Here is a 23,554-nt window from a genome sequence, read left to right on the forward strand (position 1 = left end):
TGTGTACCCTCACCCTTATAAACTGGGTTTCTAAGTTTCGGCGCATTACTGTATATACCACAAAACGAAAGCAGTAGGAATCACTGTCGAGCTTCGCAAGCTTTTTCTTGAAAACGTTTCTCTAAAATTGTGCTGGGTGTTTAGCTGTGTTATAGTTGAAATAAAATACAGTGACGAGAGTCGTAGTTATTTTTGCAGGCAGCCTCTGTCCTGGTGACAAGCTGACGATGACCAATATAAACTGTTACTAACGTATCAAATCCTTTTGCCAGCATTCGCCTGGCTAGATGAAGTAGTGTTCAGTAGAAGAGACGCGTTTCACAGCGGCGAAGAAGAACAAGTGATCATAGCTCCTGGTATGCAGTTTAGAGCCCATGTCGACTAGACATTTTTGCTTCGAATGATCGTTCCTGTCATATTCCCAAATATTGACCACTCTTTCCTGCGCCACCCTGTGTTATGATGCTGTAACATTCTCCAGTCAGTACTGAGATACAAATTTTAAGAATAAAATTGCTACTTTGTGCCATTTCCAAGTTATTTCGCATTGAAGTTAGCCAGTCGGGGTGTCACATGTCCATGTTCAAGCGGCCTGCCAGGGGCGTTTCAGACAGTTTGTGTCCGTCGTATGTGTAACACTTTACGGTCGTAATTTCGTCTCGCGTTCACGGTTTCCACTAAAAACACACGCACCCGCCTATATTCTAGCATTTTCTACTCTCCTCATCAATAAACTTTCCTCGACTTTCTCGTCACCGTAACTATATCAGCCACAGTTCCTTTTTTTTAGAAGTAACATGATTCTTGCTTTGTTTAACCATCCATCCGTTTGTAGCGTCAGGAAGAGGTCGTTTAGCAAACACACAAGAAACTAAATTGAAATTATAATTATATTAATACCTTCAGCTGCTGACGGGCGTTGATATATATCAACGGGGGCAGGTGAAAATGTGCGCCCCGACCGGGACTCGAACCCGGGATCTCCTGCTTACATGGCAGTCGCTCTATCCATCTGAGCCACCGAGGGCACAGAGGATAGTGCGATTGCAGGGACTATCTCGCGCACGCCTCCCGCGAGACCCACATTCTCACCTTGTATGTCCACACACTGCATTCGTAGTGTCCCACCCCATCACACTCATTACTCGTGGAAGACATTCTTACCAAGTCCCGTATGCCTTCGGGTCATGGCCGGTATTGCCAGAACTATATAGTTACATGGATATGATGTCTGTTCTTTCATACATGTCCGAAAGAACAGACACCATATCCATGTAAGTACACACAAGAAACTATCCATCTAGACCACAGGTTTGCACATTATTTAAAACAGAGCAGCTGTCTTCAAAGGTAGCAACTCTCAAGTCCCATCCAGTCAACCTCGTTTTAGTCTTCCACTGTTTGCTTATAACTGGTTCAAATGCAGGTCGAAATGGTTCCTTTGAAAACGCTGCACTCGTGTTCCTACGCCCCCGTAGTTCAGCTCCGTCTCGGTTAAACGTCCATATCGAACGATGCTGTTACCACTGTATGTACTGCTACTGCTGAATAATGTCCCTCGCGTACAAAGACAAATGCAGCCAAGTGCGACGTTCGTGATGGGTCACACCATCTTTTGTGCTGGTACAACAATTGGTTTTCCGATTTTTGTGTAGCAGTGTAGATGGGACGTGCATTGTATGGATTGCTGTGCTGATACATGATATGACATGTGATTAATAATTGAGCTTTTCGTGAGCATTACTTTATATTCCACCTACATACAACTTATTAGTTTTTGTGCATTTTTTTAGATTTATTTGTTTTGGTACAGATAGCTAGACGATGGTACAATACCGAAACCGATAGTAATGAAAGAACATTAATACAGTTGGGTGTCATGCATTTCGTGATATATATTAATGCTATGAAAATTGACTGCAGAAAGTGTTCATTTCGCTGATCAGCCAAAGAGGAAATGAAATGTGCCAAACTTCTTAAATGGTCCAAAAAATAGAAGTAGCAATAAACATTAAAAGCACTTTTTACGTATGCCAGGTTGTATACTATGAACGCAGGTGAGTTGATATTAGTAACGGAACATCGCGGTGTGGTTGTTAAGGTATTCGTGAAGTATATCGGAGGGGGCATGTTTAAAGTAACTGGCTACCGACTACGACTGTGAACTCCGGGGTTCCCTATAAATTCCTTCATTCGAAAGCTTCAGAAATGCCGCCGTCAGTTTCCTGTCTCCCCATCGTCCACCTGAGTTACTGTGCCCATATTTAATGATTGGTGCCAGTGTTTAAACTATACCCCATTTACTTTGTTGTTACCCTTCGGCAGTATGGAGTGCAAGTCATGTTGTTTAGCAACAAGAGTTCTGAAAGACAAAGCACAGTAAGATGCATGGAGAAATGAGCCACCGTACGCACCTCTTGCCGCCACATCGCAGCGGCCAGATCCGAATCAGCTGGTCCGCGCCGAGGGACGCCGGAAGTACACGTCAGCAACAGGTGGTCGAGGCGACTAAAGCATGCATGTGTTCACTCTCCATGCAGCTGATTGTGTTTCTGTCGCATCTTCCCATGTTGACGAATATCCATCAGTAGTTGCGTACGAAGACCAGTTCCTCAGTCGCTCGTTCTTTGGATAACATTTCAGTGCCAACTTGAATGCAAAATTTTTCAGTGTACCCCATGTGAATTCGCAGCTGAGGCGCTTTGATCTGAACTGCAACGATATTAGTGCTTATTGTAATGATTTGTACATACGTTGCGCCCAGAGCTCTATTTTTGCCATCTTTTCAGTGAACAAACCACAATAGGGCGAGCTTATGTTTGAGACCAATGAAGCAGTATGTTCGACCGTGTAGTTCTACTTATGCCTGGCTGAACCTAAGACATGACACCAAACATTGTTGGTAGCACGGAATACCAGACCAATTTAATCACAAAAATTTGCATGACCTTTGATATTGAAATAGTAAGAATGATACAGTAAATAAATGGCTGGATATTTCCTGTATGGACAATATCTTCAATCATTTCCCTACCTACATATTTTTAAATGGTACGATCTACTTCTTTAAGGTCACTCAATGTTTCGTTGAAAGAGCGTATGCCACATGTTACTGTGTCCAGAGAAAAATTTTCCATAATAGTGGACAGCAATTTGGTGAATGTAAAACAGAAAGCCTCCATACACATGCAATCACCATTTTTAATCAGCCGAAAATGTGCTGTGTTTGGAGACTTCAGACCCACATGTTGAACATCTGCTGCCGTCTTTGCGAAACTTACAGCAACAAACGAAAACGAACGTTACACCCCGTGACGCCACTGAAAGCTGGCAAAAAGTTCATCATGAAATTAAGAAACCTGCAGAAGTCAGTAACTCTGGTCTTACAACAAAATACTCATCATTTGGTGTGCTGTTATTCACAAAAGAACTGATTAGTTTACTCACTACCTCTCCCAGCTTCTACGTCATTCTTGATGCTAATTAATGTTTTAAGCATCTTTAACATATTGCCCTTCACTAAGAAGTACAAGAGGAAGAATGATTACTGAAAATCTGCATTGATCTAGAGAACTGAGTAAATCGATGATCACTTAGGCCGTTTTTTGTTCTACTGATTTTTATTTGTATGAACTAGTTTTCGGCTTATTAGGCCATCTTCAGGTAACTACTGGCTATTGTTTACAAGGAACTTGTGTTCTTACGAACCAAACATTCTGGACTAAGAAACAACGCACTTACATACGATCTTTAGTTGTGATATGGTCTTTCGAATTCTCAAACGGGTCTTTTGATTTTTTGTTCTGTAAAACTGTTCTTTAACATCAAAAATCATATTTTATGGTTTGTCATTACCAAGTATGACAACAATTAGAATTATTTAGAATACACATTATTACAAATTTACAATTTTTTGGTATTTGTTGTGAACAGTTGCACTGCACATTAATTGTTGGTTGTACAACAGCAACGTTTTCTTTGGCGCTTACATTTTGTTATTAGAAAATTGTGCATTTATATATATATATATATATATATATATATATATATATATGTGTGTGTAATTGAGTTACAGTTTGGAATGTAAACGCATAAAGGCTATTACATTATATTGGGGTGTGAATTTGTTTTGTTTACTATTGGGACACTTTGTGGTTAGTAGCAGGTTTGCTTTATTGTGTAAAGTTTAAGAGTGGGGATGTGCTCAGTTGCAATTGGTCATTTAGAACCAGCTGGGGATTTACGGCTAAGTGTTGGTTAATTTCAAATGCTTTTAGTAGGCTGAGTTTTCTGCGTTTGTTGGCTGTATGTAGCACTTCTGTGTGTATTAGATACTTGTGTCCTTCTTTGAGCACATGTTCAGAAAAGATGGAGTCTGATTTATTTAATCTCCAGCTGCGTTCATGTTCAGTCAGCCTTGTTGAAAAGGCCCGGCCCGTTTGACCAATGTACAGTTTATTGCAGTCAGAGCAGATTATTTTGTAGACTCAACTGTTGCTTCGTTTATCTGTTTTGTCCTTGCTGTTGAATAGGAGATTAGCTGTAGTACCTCTTACATAAAATGATGTTTTATAGTTTTGGGCTTTTAGTGTTTTGGATAGTTTGTCTGGTAGCTTACCTAGATATGGTATAGTACACCATTTGGTTTATTTTGGTGTAGTTGTTATTGCAGAGGGGGCATAAATGTAAGACAAGATTTTCCTTCATTGTTTCTTGTGCAGTATTTTGTCAACTAATTCCAGCAATTTCCTGAAAAACAACATCTGACCTAATGACAAATGACATACGTAACTGACGCACTGAATCGTGTTCTCAGACCCTCACTAATATGCCACTGCTTCCCTACGTAAATGCCTAATCAAATTTGCAAGAAAACGCAAAATTTGAGGTATATTTATGGAACAGAGTTCCATATGACGGGTCAGCTTTTATTGTGAGACTGTTCGTCCTGTTGTGGGTGTATAACGGTAACACGCCTCTGCAGTCGTATGTAGTGTGCAGGCGTTGCGTAGTCGTAAGCTGTATTTATCGCACGTTCCTCGTGTGAGCTCAGCTGCACGTATGGAAGCTCCCAGATGTCACTAGGTCGTCTGACTTTGACCTTGGGGAAGGACGTGCATAGCGTGACAAGTGTTGTTTGCGACACGGAGCACCCTTGCGTCAGATGCTAGCACGTTGACGGGCACGCGTGGCTTAAAGGTAGTCGAATTTGCAGCGATGATGCGAGTCTAGAACATAACGGAGTTCGGAAATCTTGTAAGTCTTTTCCGTGATTCACGAGATCAATTACGCGAATTTAGATACATTTGACGGGTGACTGTGATAAAAGTCTAAGTCTCTGTTCAGATTTTTAACACTTCCCCCCCTTTATCACATCTTGCGCTGCAAACATCGCTACATAATTGACATGCGCAGTAGTATCACTCAAAGTGGGATCAAATGTTAATTTAAGGCTCAGTGTGGAATACAAGGAAACAGCCCAAATTACTCTGAAGGATTTAAGTCGGTCCGTGTGGCATGTACGGACTATCCGAACACCACGTCCATGGAAAGCAAGTACAGTATCTGCGTTCTAATTCAAATCATCCTCATTGTTTTCACGTTTCTGGAATGTTCTGCATTCGAAAGCCCACCAGAAGGAAAGTTCATCAGTCAACTATTAAGTACCTCTTCTCAAACCGTCAATGAATATTCCCTCAAGTTTATGACAGTAACGGTATATACCCGCATCCTACGCGAAGAATCAAGAAGTTTTGTCGAGAGGGGAAGTATGTGTGGACTGATTCCAACAAAGTTACTTACGGCGACGTAGAAGCTAAGGATTAGCGATTGGCGTTAAGAGTACAAAGGCAAGTGAGCAAGGCAGTTTTCTTGCACTTTCGCTGGAGATATATTTCAAAAGTACTATAAGAACTCAGCTCTTTGCATACTGCTGCTTATTAAATCGTGTAGATATTGTCTTCTTTTGACGCATTGTAAATGTGCGCGTTATACTGGGCATTTTGTATATCTTGCCTCAGTATACCTAGGGACTTCATAAAGGAAATAACTCATGCTCCTCGCTAAAACCATTGCGTAACGAAGAGTAATGCATAGTCAGAAGAGAGACTACATGTCCCTGCTTTCATGCAGAGCCGGCCGGTGTGACCGAGCGGTTCTAGGCGCTTCAGTCTGGAACGGCGCGACCGCTACGGTCGCTGGTTCGAATCCTGCCTCGGGGATGGATGTGTGTGATGTCTTTAGGTCAGTTAGGTTTAAGTAGTTCTAAGTTCTCGGGGCCTGATGACCTCAGTTGTTAAGTCCCACAGTGCTTAGAGCCATTTTTGCTGCAGACACAGTTCTGCTTCGGTACAATTAACAGGTACATCACAGTGTGCGACTGAAATGATGCGGGAATTGGATACGTACTCCAAGGTTGACTTTCCCGGGACAGTACGATTATTGCAGGCAAAACTTCTAAATCGCATACAGATTCGCCGTGAAATTCTGGCGGAATATGGACCAATGCAATATCACCTGCAGCCGAAGTGAAATGATGCACACAATTTCACCAAAGCCGCACATATGTGGGTGATGACGATAGCAAAAGGGCAGATCTTGCACCACGTGTTTCCCATCTTTTCGGCAAGCTGGAAGAACGTGTGGAGGAATGAGATTTTCCAACAATGGGGACATACGCGCAGCGATTCTCGAGTGGCTCCGTAACCGAGGAGTGGATGTCTATCGTCGAGTGATTGAACGTCCCGACCGTCCTTTACAGAGATGGTTCAAATGGCTCTGAGCACTGTGGGACTTAACATCTGAGGTCATCAGCCCCCTAGAACTTACAACTACTTAAATCTAACTACCCTAAGGACATCACACACATCCATGCCCGAGGCAGGATTCGAATCTGCTACCGTAGCGGTCACGCGGTTCCAGACTGTAGCACCGAGAACCGCTCGGCCACTCCGGCCGGCCTTTACAGAGACTAGTTGACTATGTAGAAAACAGTACCATGTGCCTGCGACACATTGAAGTGTAGTACAGCATTCAATAAAGGATACTCAGTCTGCCATAACGATGTGTAAGCTACCTTCTAAAGTACCCTCATAGCCCGATATAAAGTTGCCAACTTCCCTGTCACACCTAGAAATGTACTATCTTCGTGACGTGGCCAGAACTAAACGTACGGAATTAAGACATTAAAGTTAGTCTCGCCGTTCAGTCTGTCATCAAATTCAATCTATTTTCTTATTTATTTATTTATTTATTGTTCTGTGGGACCAAATTAAGGGGAAGTCTCCATGGTCATGGAACGAGTCAATACATGAAATTATAACACGATATTAGAAACAGATAAAATGAAATATAAAAAAAACATATTCAGGTGACAAGTCGTAAGTTTAAATAAAGAAAATCAACAATGTAACACTGGAATTTGCTTAATTTTTTTATCTCTTCCAGGAGCTCCTCGACAGAATAGGAGGAGTGAGCCATGAGGAAACTCTTCGGTTTAGACTTCAAAGAGTTTGGGCTACTGCTAAGATTTTTGAGTTCTTGTGGTAGCTTATTGAAAATGGATGCAGCAGAATACTGCACTCCTTTCTGCACAAGAGTCAAGGAAGTGCATTCCACATGCAGATTGAATTTCTGCCTAGTATTAACTGAGTGAAAGCTGCTAACTCTTGGGAATGGGCTAATATTGCCAACAACAAACGACATTAAAGAAAATATATACTGTGAGGGCAATGTCAGAATTCCCAGACTATTGAATAGGGGTCGACGAGAGGTTCTCGAACTTACACCACATATAGCTCGAACAGCCCGTTTTTGAGCCAAAAATACCCTTTTTGAATCAGAATAATTACCCCAAAAAATAATACCAGACGACATAAGCGTATGAAAATATGCAAAGTAGACTACTTTTCGTGTTGAAGTGTCACTTATTTCAGATACTGTTCTAATGGTAAATAAAGCAGCATTTAGTTTCTGAACAAGATCCTGGACATGGGCTTTCCACAACAACTTACTATCTATCCGAACGCCTAGGAACTTGAACTGTTCCGTCTCGCTTATAGTATGCCCATTCTGTCTGATCAAAATATCGGTTCTTGTTGAATTTTGAGTTAGAAACTGTAAAAACTGAGTCTTACTGTGATTTAGCATCAAATTATTTTCCACAAGCCACGAATTTATTTCATGAACTACATTATTTGATACTGTTTCAATATTACACACAAGATCCTTCACTGCCAAGCTGGTGTCATCAGCAAAAAGAAATATTTTTGAATCACCTGTAATACTAGAAGGCATGTCATTTATATAAATAAGAAACAGCAGTGGCCCCAGCACCGACCCTTGGGGAACGCCCCACTTAACAGTGCCCCATTGGGACTGAACATCACTACCACCCTCAATATTGCGGAGAATTATCTTCTGCTTTCTGTTCTTAAAGTAAGAGGCGAACCAATTGTAAGCTACTCCCCTTACTCCATAATGGTCCAACTTCTGTAGTAATATTTTGTGGTCAACACAGTCAAAAGCCTTCGTTAAATCAAAGAAAACACCTAGCGTTCGCAACCTTTTATTTAATCCGTCCAAAAGCTCACAGAGAAAAGAGAATATAGCAATTTCAGTTGTTAAACCATTTCTAAAACCAAACTGAACATTTGAGAGCAAATTATGTGAATTTAAATGCTCCAGTAACCTTGTATATACAACGTTCTCGATAACTTTAGCAAACACCGATGGCATAGAAATAGGTCTAAAATTGTCAACATTATCAATGTCTCCCTTTTTATAAAGTGGCTTCACTACCGAGTAGTTTAATCGTTCAGGAAACCGACCACTTCTAAAGGAAAAGTTACAGATATGGCTAAGTACTTGGCTAACATACACAGAGCAATACTTCTATTTTCTAATTCAGTGTAGTCGTTGACGGTGCTCTGGTAGCAATTTATTGCACACGTAAGTGCAGCAACACCTTCACCTCTAATGATCAAAATATCGATGGGACACAGAACGACAGATAGAAAAAATGCCTCGTGTACCAGAACTCATGAATGAATATCAGAGCACCGAACTCTCTCCCTCTCGCCTTTCCCGTTTTAAGTCAGTTACGTCAGCGTGACACAACCTCACCCACGTCGTGTTCCTTAATTACACCGCAGCGTGTAATAAGTTAGCCTTCGGCGCTGGCACGCTCCAGCGAGAAGAATGCCCGCGCGGGAGGCAACATCAGACCGTGTAATGGCCGCATTATCCTTGATGGGCCGGCGGGAAGCCTCCCACCCTCCCACCTTATCGTCGTGTGCCACCGCGCGTAATCCCCGACCCATTTTCCCGCGGCGCCCGCCGCTCTGGTTCTGCCGGCGCCTGCGTTGATGGATCCCACGACTTCCTCAAGGTGAGCCCAACTCCGAACTCCTCGTATTTCTTTTTGCCTCGCCGTCCTGTTGCCCCGCGTGTTTCGCGTGCTGACCCTACCCGGCCGCTCCTCCACCGCCGCCCCCGCGCCTGGTTCACGCGCTACCGCCCCCCTAGTGGGCGGCCCGGCAATTAGCCGCCTCTCACCAGCCGTCTTCCCCCGCGTGTTCGCTGCCGGCACCATCAGCCCGCTGCCAATCAACCGCGCGGCACGCCTGCCTCACACTCGCCGACCTCAAATCCCTCGCGTCGAGAGGATCATGCGTATCTTTCACAATCGCTGGAAGCCGACTGTCACCCCAAATCTCTACGGACACTGGTGCTGGAAAACACAGCCGTACCCAGGGGATGGCGGGAAGGTTCCCCGGCAAGGATACGGACCCATAAGGGACGCAAAAACCGACCGGAGATGAAAAAAAAGTTCAGCTACTAACGGGGACAGTGTAATGTTTTCGGCTAATCGCCATATGTTGAGATCTGCCAAATCTCAAACATGAGATTGGTTTATTGGGAGACAGTTGTTGCGACCAAGTAATGCGGTGTATGGACACAATTTTATAAGTGGCCTATCTAGCTTTGAGGGTAGTTCTCTCACAGATGGTAAAAGCCACGGAAAAGCAGTAAACGATATGCATACTGTTCCATTAGGTTTCGGGTGTGCAGCCGCAAGAAATATCCTTCTTCTTCTTCTTCTTCTAATATTTCGGCCGTATAACGTTCAACCATCTTCAGAGTGAGCCGTAAGACTGCCGCTCCGGTGATCGCTTCGTCCCTTTATACTGTTGTACCGCGTGACTGCGCATGCGGCCACAGATACAAATGTGCCAGAGACGTTCGTCGGTGGCAGAGACGTGCATAACGCGCGAGTTGTATCTATGACTCCGCAGTTGATCTTTGTTGGCATATCGATGTAGAGTTTATTACAGCAAGTACTGGATTCCATGACTTATCAAGATTGAAACCACTATCTCTATTTATTAAATTCGTCGTCAAGCGAATTTCAATTGCCTCCTCCACTATCGAGTCCCAATAGGATGATGTGGTTGCGAAAATTTCGACGTTGTCATACAACATACTGTTACCATTATCAATACAGTGCTCTGCCGCTGCCGATTTGTTACGTTGTAAAAGCCGTGTGTACCTCCGGTGTTCTGTACATCTTTCTTGGACTGTACGAGTTGTTTGTCCGATGTGAGAAAGGCCACATTCACGTGGAATTTTGTAAACTCCAGATTTTCGGAGCAGCAAATCATCTTTGACGGAGCCCACGAGTGCAGCTGTCTTGGGTGGAGGACGAAAAATCACTTTTACTTTGTGTCTGCCGAGAATCCGTCCTATTTTTGATGAGAGGCTACCCACATATGGCAGGAAGGCCATCGATTTAAAGGTTTCTTCGTCTTCTTCTGCTTTCTTTGTGGCCACTTTCGGTTTCATTTTCAGTGCCCTCTGTATTTGTTGCGGAGAGTACCCATTGTCTTCAAACACTCTTTGTAAGTGGGAAAGTTCATGTTGCAGACTGCTTTCGTCAGAAATAATATGCGCTCTGTGCGTCAAAGACTGGAGAACACTCATTGTCTGAGCAGGATGGTGGCAGCTATTTGCACGTAAATACATCTCGGTGTGCGTCGGCATCCTATGCACTTCATGTCCCAAAGTGCCATCCTCTCTGCGCCGAACGAAAACATCCAAGAATGGATGGCATCCCTCCTGTTCAATTTCAATTGTGAACTTCATTTGATAGTGGAGGGAGTTCAGATGTGAGTAAGAAGTCTTGTCTTGCAACAAGGTTATAACATGAACACCAAAAATTTTAAAACAATGGCAGTCCAATGAAAGCAGATGCTGTTGCAGGAATTAAATCAGGAAATAAGACAGTAAAAATAGTACATAAGTTTTTATATTTATGTAGGAAAATAACTGATAATGACCAAAGGAGAAAAGCTATAAAATGGAGACTGGCAATAGTAGAAAGTGTTTATGGAAAAGAGAAATTTGTTAATTTGGAATATAAGTATGAAAACGTCGCGTGTGGTTTTTCAAGGCACTACAAATTGCATTAAATCCATAGTTCGGGGCAGCTTAAGTTCCTTCCACTTCTTGCTCACCCATGCGTTTCCACTTGTTGGCATGCCATTTAACATATGCATTGTACAAGTTCTGATACAAATTCATGGTGAACAAAATAAAATTGGCTTTATATGTGTTGCAGAATATCACGACTGTCTGACGCATACAGTGATTTCGACTGATGCGGCTGAGAACTCCACAAATGAAATGTGACGCCTGTGCGGCACTTGTTTCAGAATGAGAAAGCCCAGCAATATACACATGCAAATCATACAGTTAATTAGGAAGTACTATATGAAGGTATTTGTCTGATGTGCACCGTTTTATGGAAGTGAAGTGTAGTCACTTGAGAAGAGTTACGAAGTGAACATCGACAAAGACTGTCCAATTAAGTCAGGCGATGTGGAGGTAACTATATTACGAAATGAGACAATAAAAGTAGTAGCTGGGTTTCGATACATCGACAGTAAAATAAGTGATGATAGCTAAAGGAGAGAGGATACAAAATGCAGACTGGCAACAAGAAGAAAAGTTTTTCTGAAAGAGAAATTTGTAAACATCGAATATAAATGTGCTAGGAAGTCTTTTTCTGAAGTGTTTGCCAGGAGCATAGCCTAGTGCGGAAAAGAAACGTGGACAGAAGTGAATAAAAGGGTTTGGAATGTGATGCTACAAATGCTGATGCTCAGATTGGGTGAGGACTCCTGAACAGAATGAGGAAAAAATTTATGGCATAATTACAAGAAGGGCTCGATTGATCGGACACACCCTGTAACGTCAAGAAACTTCAGTTTAGTATTGGAGTTTGGGTGAGTGTGGGTAGGGATAAAAATTCTAGAGGGAGATAATTTTTCGAGCAGGTACAAATGGACGTAGGCTGCAGTAGTAGAGGTGAACAGGCTTGCACAGGATAGACTACAGTCTTCGAAATAAAGACAATAACAATAATTACATGCCCTATTGCATCATATACTGTGGAAATCTCATGCATTGACGAGGGATATTCTTAGACCGAAGGAGAGAGAGTAAATAAATCCGCACAAGTGAACTTAGAATAATAATCGAAACTTTCTAAATGGTTCAAATGGCTCTGAGCACCATGCGACTTAACTTCTGAGGTCATCAGTCGCCTAGAACTTAGAACTACTTAAACCTAACTAACCTAAGGACATCATACACATCCATGCCCGAGGCAGGATTCGAACTTACGACCGTAGCGGTCGCTCGGCTCCAGACTGCAGCGCCTAGAACCGCACGGCCACTCCGGCCGGCCCGAAACTTTCTACCTGCCACATATTAACATACATCAGTCAAAGAGTCACTCAAGGGTGGTGTAAATTCGATAGCACGAAGGTGCCGTGATCACACGAGAGTGGTAGAGAATGACTTTAATTTGTCTAGTATCGATTGAGAAAATTACTTATCGATTAGTCTTACGAAGGAATTCTTAAACTACTAGCCCGACGGCCTACATGCGAAAGAAGTTTTCTATACCTCCTGGTTAGAAACGCCGTGAACCCAATTACTGGCACCCAATCCAAGCTGCAGGTCGTCTGTCTATCAGCTTCCAGGGGAACCAAAACTTCATTTTCAATATTTCGTACAGTTATTTACCAAATTTAAAAAGCTGTCATAATCTACTCATTAAGAGTTATATTCATACGTTAAAGGCGTAACACAGTGAGACAAGTTTTACATGTATAAATGGTGTAATAAACGTCTTGCTGCAGCGGAACGCACCGCAGGCCAAAATCTGGATTACATTTATCCAGTAGTTGAGACTAAGAGCACTTAGTGACTTGAAACAAACTTTGCACATAATTTCAAACCTTTACGGAACTTTTTCTCGCTGAAATTCCGACGTTGTCGCTGTACACCGAGTAAAACTTCCACATCAGGCATGGATTTTACCTTCGTTACGTCTTTACTATTAACTCTCTTGCAATAGATTTTGCAAAAAGTGTACAAATATACCACTGAATGTACTTCCAGAATTACATCGTTGTACGACTCACCATTCCGGCGATACGACATCAGAAACCCTGACATGCGTGAGAAACTAGATTTTGCTTCAGACGGAAAGCAACTTATCTAGAATATACTCATCCAGTGTTTGGTAATGAAAACACTTAGCGACTGCTAACAAACTTTAAACATCAATTCAAACCTTTTCTAGCTGTTTTCTCGCTAACATGCTTAACGTAAAATACTGAACACCTTATTTCATTTTGAAACTGACAGACGTTTGAAGCTACATAAAGGGAACTTAGATTCTTGCAAAAATCGCGGGTTAACTTGTATTGATTAAAAAGCAGATACGAGGGCTACGTCTTGTATTTACATAATCCCTGCATGTGTTCTTATGCCATTTGAAATAGCAATTTTATGACGGTGCAATCTTATTTATAGGAGTCATGTTTTATAATTTAACTTATAGTATATACAGTTTAAAAAGGTCCTCTTCCATTTTATAAGTACATGACATGAAAATCTAAGATAACATATTCTCCACTAGCGCCACACAGCACATGTATTCGGCCAATCTTCTAAGCCGAGTTGGCAGTTAACATGGTTGTTGTAGTGGACACTGAACTTTGTTACAAAAATTTTAATTTATGGTAGATGATTCTCTAGTTTTGTTGATGGGTAATGTACGAATGTACATAACAATCCTGTTTCTTACGTTACTCTGATGCTAATAACATGATAGGCTGACGGCAACTGCGGAAACATGGCACTGCTGTACTAAGTAAACAATACGTTAGCCGGTTAGATGAAGGATGTGTGTCGCAAGTTGTACACAAACAATAGGGTATTCAAACTGCTGGCGTGCCGGCTTTGGATCACGGTTCACGTCTGGTGACTTATCACAAGCGTGGGAATTTGTTAGCCATTGTGAATGTTCCCGAAGTGAATAGCCCGTGTATGGAAAATGATGTAAGTGCATTGTGCAGTGAATTAATTATTTATGACCTCAGTCAAGTAGCGTATAACGCTACAGTTCCTACGCTTCTGTTTGTCTACCGAAAGTTGTTACAATTTTCAGATGGTCTAGTTTTGTACAGTGTTAGGACTCAGAAACTGAATGACTAAAATGGCTTCTGATAATTTTCTGTGAAGATTGATAGTTCATAGAGAAACAGATGATTAACGTTTGAAATATTGGAACGAAGAAGCAGACATTTCCATACCATGAATTTCGCCAATGGAACAGTAACTGTCTCACAAGGGGAGGCCGCCAATTGTGAAATTCAGATTCGATTCGTACTGCGCATAATAAAAGCTCATGGCCAGAGGTGTAATGTGGCAAAGCACCAAGATGCACTTTTCAGCCGTTGTCGAGAAAATCGACAGTTAAAAGAAACCGTTGCGGTGAAATACTCTCTACGATTAATAATTCTCTACAGCGTCGTGGCGCAGCGGTAAGCGCTGGGGTTCGTAATCCCGTTGTCGCCGGATCGAATCTCGCGCTATGCCACCTTTTTTTTTTGGTATTTCTTTTATATATATATATATATATATATATATATATATATATATATATATATATATATATATAATTCCCGGCAATCAGTTGCAACAATTATGCATATAATGAGTTGTTGAAAGTCGTTTGTCGTGGAAAAACTGGTGACTTCGAACATCATTATGTTTTCCGCAAACAAAGTTGTATTTCACAAATGTTATTAATTGTCTTCATAATGTTAACCACGTATAGTTAACGGAAGACGTAGAAACGATATTCGGAAACGAATACGTATAGCGTAAGTCAAACGCTCGAATTAGAATAGAGACCCCACGAACACAAATTTGCTGTGGCAGGTATGAAATGTAAACTCCGTTACTCGCTCGTTACACTTGAATGACAGATGTTGAATGGGCCGAAACGAGCCGCCGCATAACAGCGTAGTTGCCTGCTAACTTCGAAAGAAGGTAGATGCGGTCCTTAGCGCAACTTATAAGTGTCGAAAATCAGTGCGGACGGGAGAGCTTTGGTACACCCTGTTAAAAAAAACGGAAAAATGGAGGCGGTACAATTGGAGAGCGATCCGCCTTCTCCAACATGCATAAGCAATTCAGTATATATATATATATATATATATATATATATATATATATATGAATTACAAAAAACTAATAATAAAAAAAAAAGTTGAATGGCGCGAGATTCGATCCGACGACCTTCTGATTACGAACCCGAGCGCTTACCGCTGCGCCACGACGCTGTAGAGAATTATTAATCGTAGAGAGTATTTCACCGCAACGGTTTCCTTTAACTGTCGATTTTCTCGATAACGGCTGAGAAGTGCATCTTGGTGCTTTGCCACATTACACCTCTGGGCATGAGCTTTTATTATGCGCAGTATAAATCGAATCTGAATTTCACAATTGGCGGCCTCCCCTTGTCAGTATGGAACACTGTAAGGAGTCACGGGATACCTAGAAATGCACTATTACTCACTCTGAACTCTTTGATTTCTTCTGAAGACTCTCTTAAGGGCCATCTTGAGAGTCAAGAGTATCGCAAATCTCTGATAAGGTAAAGCCAGGTATGATCTTTACATAAAAATACTCTTCCCACGTATAGTATACGTCTAGACACCAAAAAATTTTCATATCAAGTTCAGAGTCCACCAACCTCTGTTATCGTTAAGTTGTTCAGTTTGTTAATCGTATGGAATTTTATTGGATAAATTAGGACCTACAAATGTAGGTAACAAAAAACACTCTCGCAATTTATTAAGTAAAGACATTTAGTATTAAACATTTCAATGCGAACATTTTAGGTTAGGCTTTACCGTGACTGTTATTAACATTAAATGAAACAACAAGTTTACTGTTACCAGTCACCGTTTACAAATGTGACAGTACACATGTGATGTGTTAACGACAGCGAAAGGAACCTGTGACCACTGGGGGCAGTGCCACAGGTTCCTCCAAAAAAGCGTAACACAACACACACACAAATGTCATACTAACTAATGTTAATCCACTCGATCATGGAGGTTTAAACCTTCGAAACGCGTCGTGCAAATAATAAAAACGGTGACTGTTAACAGTAAACTTGCTGTTTCATTTAATAGTATTAAACAGTTTTTGTTATAAAAATGGTTCAAATGGCTCTGAGCACTATGGGACTCAACTGCTTAGGTCATTAGTCCCCTAGAACTTAGAACTAGTTAAACCTAACTAACCTAAGGACATCACAAACACCCATGCCCGAGGCAGGATTCGAACCTGCGACCGCAGCGGTCTTGCGGTTCCAGACTGCAGCGCCTTTAACCGCACGGCCAATTCGGCCGGCTTTTTGTTATAATACTAATGTAAAGTCCAAAACAATATTTCAAGAATGTTCCTGAAACCCACTTGAAGCCACAAGAGGAGTTCGACAGGGAAACGAGCTAGAGCTCTCGACACTTTTCTTCAACTTCCTATTGGAAAAAATAATATAAGAATGGTGCAAGGAACTTAAACTTGTGAACCAATTTCAAGTATTAAGGTTTGGGACTAAGAACAGCTGTAGCTGTTGCAGGTACTATAGCCATAAGGGCTGAAGAATTTGGAGCAGCAACAGAACAAATTAATGTACAGGAAGAAGCAGAAGAAAAATACAGCTTGCAAATAGCTTTTGAAACAAAGTAATGTCAAATATGAAGGACAGTGCAACACAATTAAACGCCAGATACACAGAAAAACACAAAAAAGTGTAGATAATTTAAATACCTTGAAATATAAATTGTATATAGCCAGAGTGGTATATAAAAAGGCCGTAAAAACATGAGCCAGAAAAACGAACATAGATTTTCAACCCACATGAAACATTTACAACAAAAAGTGTCTGTCATAAAAGCAATGTGTCCATGCGCATTTGAATGGGCTGTTCTCTCTGAGAGACATTTACTATCGGAGGTACAGGGGTTGGACAAAAATATGGAAAAATTACAAGAAATGTATGTTTGAACATCAATACAGATTCTAGAAAGGCCTGCAGTTCGCGTTGTTGTATTTCACCACGTATGGCACCTGTGAAATATTCTCAATACGTCGCAAGTGTCAGACATCGTCAGAAGAGTGTCCCGTCTACTTGTGAACGCACTACGCTGAGGTGGGGGATAGCGACATGCACATATACAGATGGCGATAGTATCGCGTAGACAAGCTGTAAAAGACAGTGCTTCGATAGAGCTATAATTTGTGCTCAGGTGTTTCCTACGTGAAACTTCCTGGCAGATTAAAACCGTGTGCCCGACCGAGACTCGAACCGAGTTCGAGTCTCGGTCGGGCGCACGGTTTTAATCTGCCAGGAAGTTTCATATCAGCGCACACTCCGCTGCAGAGTGAAAATCTCATTCTGGAAACATCCCCCTGGCTGTGGCTAAGCCATGTCTCCGCAATATCCTTTCTTTCAGGAGTGCTAGTTCTGCAAGGTTCGCAGGAGAGCTTCTGTAAAGTTTGGAAGGTAGGAGACGAGGTACTGGCAGAAGTAAAGCTGTGAGTACCGGGCGTGAGTCGTGCTTCGGTAGCTCAGTTGGTAGAGCACTTGCCCGCGAAAGGCAAAGGTCCCGATTTCGAGTCTCGGTCGGGCACACGGTTTTAATCTGCCAGGAAGTTTCATATCAGCGCACACTCCGCTGCAGAGTGAAAATCTCATTCTGGAAACATCCCCCTGGCTGTGGCTAAGCCATGTCTCCGCAATATCCTTTCTTTCAGGAGTGCTAGTTCTGCAAGGTTCGCAGGAGAGCTTCTGTAAAGTTTGGAAGGTAGGAGACGAGGTACTGGCAGAAGTAAAGCTGTGAGTACCGGGCGTGAGTCGTGCTTCGGTAGCTCAGTTGGTAGAGCACTTGCCCGCTAAAGGCAAAGGTCCCGAGTTCGAGTCTCGGTCGGGCACACGGTTTTAATCTGCCAGGAAGTTTCATATCAGCGCACACTCCGCTGCAGAGTGAAAATCTCATTCTGGAAACATCCCCCTGGCTGTGGCTAAGCCATGTCTCCGCAATATCCTTTCTTTCAGGAGTGCTAGTTCTGCAAGGTTCGCAGGAGAGCTTCTGTAAAGTTTGGAAGGTAGGAGACGAGGTACTGGCAGAAGTAAAGCTGTGAGTACCGGGCGTGAGTCGTGCTTCGGTAGCTCAGTTGGTAGAGCACTTGCCCGCGAAAGGCAAAGGTCCCGAGTTCGAGTCTCGGTCGGGCACACGGTTTTAATCTGCCAGGAAGTTTCATATCAGCGCACACTCCGCTGCAGAGTGAAAATCTCATTCTGTTTCCTACGTGATTATGGCCGCACTACGGGATAAGACTTCGAACGCGGAGTGGTAGCTGGAGCTAGACTTATTGGACATTCCATTTTGGAAATAGTTTGGGAATTCAATATTCCGAGATCCACATGGTCAAGAACATACCGGCAACGCCAAATTTCAGACATTACCTCCCATCACGGACAACGCAGCGGCCGACGGTGTTCACATAACTACCGAGACCAGCGACGTTTCCATAGAATTGTCAGTGCGAGCAACAAGAAATACTGAATGAAATAACAGCAGAGATCAATGTTGGGCGTATCCGTTAGGACAGTGCGGTTAAATTCCGCATTAACAGGATGTGGCGTCAGACGACCGGCGCGAGTGCCTTGGCTAACTGCAGGACATCGCCTGCTGTGTCTTTCCAGGGCTCGTGACCATTTCAGTTGCACCCCTAGACCACTGGAAAACCGGGACATAGTCACATGAGTCTCGATCTCAGTTGGTAAGAGCTGATGGTACGGCTAGAGTATGGCGTAGACCCCACGAAGCAACTGACCCAGGTTGTCAACAAGTCACTGTGAAAGCTGTTGGTGGCTCCATTTTGGCGTGGGCGGTGTTTACGTGGGATGGACTGGGTCTTACGGTTCAACTGAACCGATCATTCACTGGAAATGGTTATTCCCGTGCTTCATGCTGCCAAACAACGACGGAATTTTTATGGATAACAACGCGCCATATCACCGGGCCACAAATGTTCGCGTTTGGTTTGAAGAGTATTCTGGACAACTATTTGGCCACACAGATCGCCAAACACGAACCCCATCGGACATTTATGGAACATAATGGAGAGGTCAGTTCGTGCACACAATCTTACACCGGCAACAGTTTCGCAATTATGCACGGCTGTAGAGGCAAGATGGCTCAATATTTCTGCAGGGGACTTCCAGCGACTTGTTGAGTCCGTGCCACGTCAATTTTCAGCATTGCAGCGGGCAAAAGGAGGTCCGACACCGTATTGGGAGGTATCCCATGACTTTTGTTACATCAGTGTATGTCGGAGTTAAGTGAATTCGAACGCGAGAAAATTGTTGACGCTCGTTTGGTGGGTAATCCGTAACCAAAATTTTTGGTGTTTAATAAATGGTTCAAATGGCTCAGAGCACTATGGGGCCTAACTTCTGAGGTCATCAGTCCCCTATAACTTAGAACTACTTAAACCTAACTAACCTAAGGACATCACACACATCCATGCCCGAGACAGGATTTGAACCTGCGACCGGATCGGTCGCGCGGTTCCAGACTGTAGCGCCTCGAACCGCTCGGCCACCCCGGCCGACCTGGTGTTTAAAGAGACACCGTATCCACGATTTATACCGCACACAGGGAAACTGGAAAAACATCAGCCGCCGAGTCACAATGCAGATAAGTGTTGAGCGATCGAGATAGATGGTCATTGAAGAAGACTGTGACGAAAAATAAGAGGGCGACAGCTGCAAAAATTCTCTACAGAACTGAATCTCGATTTCGTGAATCCTGACAGCACCAAGCAACATGAAAGGAGCTGTAATTCCAAAACCGTTAATCAGTGATGTATATGCCTGTAACAGGGAAAGTTGGTACCGAAGCGATACGACTGGCACTATGGAGTAGCGAAAGAAAGTAATTTGGTTGGATGAGTCTGGCTTCCCAGTGTTCCAAACTTCTGGCTGAGTTTGCGACCCAAGAGTGAAACACGGCCTGGGGTTTGGTGATGATTTTGTCAAACATATCGCGGTGTTCCACGGGACCCAAGGTTACTCTGCAATGTCGCATTACTTCCAGTGATTAAGTGATCATTTTAGTTGATCAGGTCTATCCCTGGGTACGACGTTTGTTCCCCAGTGGTGATGCTGTGTTCTAAGACGGCAGGGGTCATGTTTACACAGTTCGCATCGTCCAGTACTTGGTTTGTGAGCACGAGAATGAACTCCCTTGGCCACTTCAAGTCACCAGATCTCAATATTGTTGAGCCTTTGCGGTCTACTTTGGAGAGAGGGGTGCATGATAGATACCCACCTCAATCATTGTTATCTGACGTTGCCACTGTTTTGCAGGAAGGATGGTATAAGACACCCTCGAAAACTAGAGACTGCTGGAAGCTGTTTCGAGTGCCAGTGGGTTTCCTACACCCTATTACGCGTGGTAATTGGTTGTGTTTGATGTGTTTCCGTATTTTTATCCAATTCCTGTAAGATGAAAGAAAGCGAACATTTAATGCCATACAGTCTAGAGGGTCTAAATTACAAAACAGGGTCTACATAAGAAACTGAAACGAGGCATATGTTCTAACACAGAGAGAGAGAGAGAGAGAGAGAGAGAAAAGAGTGGACAATGCTCCAACACAGAGTTTGGTTTTATGGCCATGTAAAAAGATAAGTGGTTCCAAAATGGAGGAAACGGATGTCATCATCTTTAACTCGAAAGCGAAAGCAACATGAAATATGAATGTGAAAAAAGATCTAGAGGAAATGAATACATCAGCAGAAGATATACAAAACCGAGACATCCTCGCAACAGCTGCACGGTCGTTTGGTACTTTCCGAGATGAGAAAAGAACAGCTGGTGCCAAATGGTCTGACGAACGCCAAACTACAACTGCCACAATTGTTGCAAGTATATTGTGATCCTCAGATGTCAGACTAACAAAGTATATAAATAAGATAATAAGTTTTTAAAGTCAACTGCTGCGAGGCTTCTTAGTTGCAGCGTGGAGTTCCAATCTGAGGCAAAAGTGTGAGAGGTGACATGAACCCCCTCTCATATTTCTATCTTACTCTGAGTAATTCGGTTTTCCTCTCTAATTGCATGCAGTGAAAAGTCGCTATTCCTTTACACACGGACTTCCCACGCAGCGTCTCTCGTCACCCAGGAGGTCCGGTGACAGGTGGGTTCTGCTGAACTTGAAAGAGTAAGTCGACGGGTGTGAGGGAGTCGAGTGGATGCTTTGCAGACGCAGATATTGTCATAAGAGCGGCGGAGACACGCCCAGAGGGGCCTGACGGAGCGGCTGGGCTAGAGATTCCGTTACTTCGCAGAAACTTAGTGAAAACACTTGGTACCTGGTTTTTTCTGGCGGGCTACCAACGAGGCGTGAGAATGACTTGTGTTCCCAGTCACTCTTGGCGGGCAAATTCCCGTGTTTTCTGCAAAATCGTAACTGTGATTGGCTTGCTCAGGGCATAGCTCCGTGACGTAGCAAAATCGGCGCAGAAATTGGCGCCAAGAATCTCCATTGGTGGAATGGTAGTGCTCCGGCAATGGAGTGGAATTTTCCGCCGGTTTTCGAGTTGCTGATTGGAACGTTTAACCACGGCCACTGTAGTGGGGGCGAGAATGTTCTGTGTTCGGCTTGTACAGGTGCTCTTGAGAGGGTCGGCTCTCGCCTTTCGGTAGGGGTAGGTTACAAGATTGAGCTCTCGCTGCTCTGGATAGCCTGCCTTCCGTTGGCTGTCTAATATACTCTCGTTTAATTGTAACCGTTTGATGCAGTTGCTGAAGTTTCGACTTCAACGTAACTTTCCGAGTACAGTTGGCAATTGAGCGTTCTGCGTACAAGCGGCCTATCTTGTCCGTTTTGAGCAGTTATGGTTAAAGTTGACTGTATCAGAGTTACTGTGTGACTTCGTTTGTTAAAAGCAATCACTGTATCGTCAGTGATTGTGTGGCGGGCCTTCTTCGTCTCCCTCAGAGGCGCATTTGTATTGCTAGGAAGTCTTTAGTCTGGAACGACCAGACCAGGACAATTTGTTTCGGGCTATACTCGCGACATTATCATCACCACGACGGGACGTCGAAGCAACCAGCCATCGCCCCCGGTACGCCAGATCGTGTTCTTGCAGTTAAGAAGACAGCTTGGTAATGTATGTCCGCAGCACCGGCAGATTAGAGAATTTCCTCTGTGATAATCAGAGCTCAGCAGAGCGCGCCTGTTCCCGTCTTTTCTTGCGTAGTTCTGTCTTGGATGTTCATTGCCTGAGTTCTCACTACTGTAGCAGCAATTAATGTTGGGTTGGCTGGGTGTTTCTCTTAAGATTAGAGTTGCAAGGAATTGGCTCCACATACCACTTGGTCATAAACGTCACAAGCTAGTTTATGGACAACTTCACCTTCACGGCATTTATTTGAGTATCCAATTTGACGTATTGTAAATGTTTCATGTGTTTTGTTAATTATTTTGAGTTTAGTCATAATAAATCATGTTGTTATTTTGGACAGAACTTTCATTCTGTGGATCAGTAAAGCAACCCTTTCATTTCTCACTACGTTAATGAAACTTTTTTTATCAAATTAAATTATTGCAGGTGCCAATGTCTTTTCTACTTCTCTTGCAGGGTCGATTACAGTCAGTTCGCGTTTCTTCTTAATCGATGTGCAGCAGCAGAAGTCGGAGTTAGAAAAGGGGGGGGGGGGCTTAGAGCATCATTTCCATATGACGATTCTAGAAGAATTTAGTGTTAAATACACTGCTAGCCCCGGCACCTCGCAAGTGTCTGCCCAGTAAGTAAATTAGAACATTAAGTACAGTCATAGACAACATAAGAACATGTTTGGATTAACAACAGTTGTGATTTTTGATGCTAGTTAAACAGAATTGTGAGGGTTCTATAGCACATGGATGCCGGAAGATGAGGGATGTTTAGCAGATGACGTTCAAAAGACGGACGAAAACCAAATCAAATTCTTGTTTACTGTGTACGAGGAAGCAAAAAAGTCATTAGATCGGAAAAAAAGTAGGAACCACTCGGTAATCAAGTTTTGATCTTAAGCTGTAAAGCCTTAAATGTGAAGAAGAAGTTCGTCGT

At 42.9% G+C, this 23,554-nt stretch overlaps 1 non-coding gene across 1 annotated transcript; it reads right to left on the reverse strand.

Annotated features, from left to right (window-relative positions):
- Nucleotides 1–953: 953 nt before the first annotated feature.
- Trnat-ugu lies at nucleotides 954–1,028 on the reverse strand. Its single transcript has one exon. It is a non-coding gene; the product is annotated as a tRNA-Thr (tRNA).
- Between the last annotated feature and the right edge of the window lie 22,526 nt (nucleotides 1,029–23,554).

Source organism: Schistocerca americana, chromosome 5 (assembly GCF_021461395.2).
Source record: "Schistocerca americana isolate TAMUIC-IGC-003095 chromosome 5, iqSchAmer2.1, whole genome shotgun sequence".
NCBI classification, from domain to species: domain Eukaryota; kingdom Metazoa; phylum Arthropoda; class Insecta; order Orthoptera; family Acrididae; genus Schistocerca; species Schistocerca americana.